This window comes from Anoplophora glabripennis, unplaced genomic scaffold (genome assembly GCF_000390285.2).
Source record: "Anoplophora glabripennis isolate ALB-LARVAE unplaced genomic scaffold, Agla_2.0 scaffold298, whole genome shotgun sequence".
Taxonomy (NCBI): domain Eukaryota; kingdom Metazoa; phylum Arthropoda; class Insecta; order Coleoptera; family Cerambycidae; genus Anoplophora; species Anoplophora glabripennis.
Window position 1 is genome coordinate 141,601 of NW_019416410.1, and position 944 is coordinate 142,544.

A 944-nucleotide genomic window follows, 5' to 3' on the forward strand; every position below is an offset into this window, starting at 1 on the left:
TAATAAATTACTTCTTCACGATTTGCTACTGTGCTATAGTTTGAAAGTCACCGGTATGACCCCCACTAGAGTGGTTACAAATTATCTTGGCCAAACAAGTTTTAGCAAAGTTGACTATATTTTAACAAATGTTGAAGTCTGTCATTGTAAGTCTACCGCATATGAGGCTCATTTTAGCGACCACAGAGTTTTTAGTTTAAGCTACTCTGTACCTGAAAATAAAGTAAAGTTAATTAAACCCAATTATAAAGAGTTCAGATATCTTTCAGATGACAACCTTAATCATTTATCTAATGCTTTGGCTTTGACTAATTTTAATGATGTTTATTCAAGATGTTAACAATAGCTTTAATTGTTTTATGGACATTTTATTTCATGTGATGGATTCAATTTGTCCAGTAAAACGTTTTTACAGTAGAAATTAAACTCATTTACCATGGGTTACTGTTGAAATAAAACAACCCAGTAAAACACTTAAAAAAAATATATTGGCTTTATAAAAATATTGGTGACTCTCAATCTGTTTACAGGAAAACTAAAATGTGTCATAATAATTTATTAAAAAATGCAAAATTAGACTTTCATAACAAACTTATATGTAACTCCTCCAAGAAAAGTAACACTATATGGAACTTAGTGGCTCAACAAACAGGTCACAGGAGAACTAGAAAAGCTGGCTGGTGCTTTCAGCGAGTATTTTGCAATTGCAATTACTGAAACTAAATTAAACAAACACTTTGGCAATTTTACGTCATGTTGTACTTCTTCAGATGTATCAAATAATACCTTTTTTTTCTAACCGGTGGTTGGCAATAAAATATTTTCAGTCATTTGTGGACTAAAAAACAAAATTAGTTTTGGCACGTATCAATTATCTGTGAATCTACCTAAGAAAATATCAGTACACATTGTCGATCATATTGCATATCTAATTAATTTAGCCG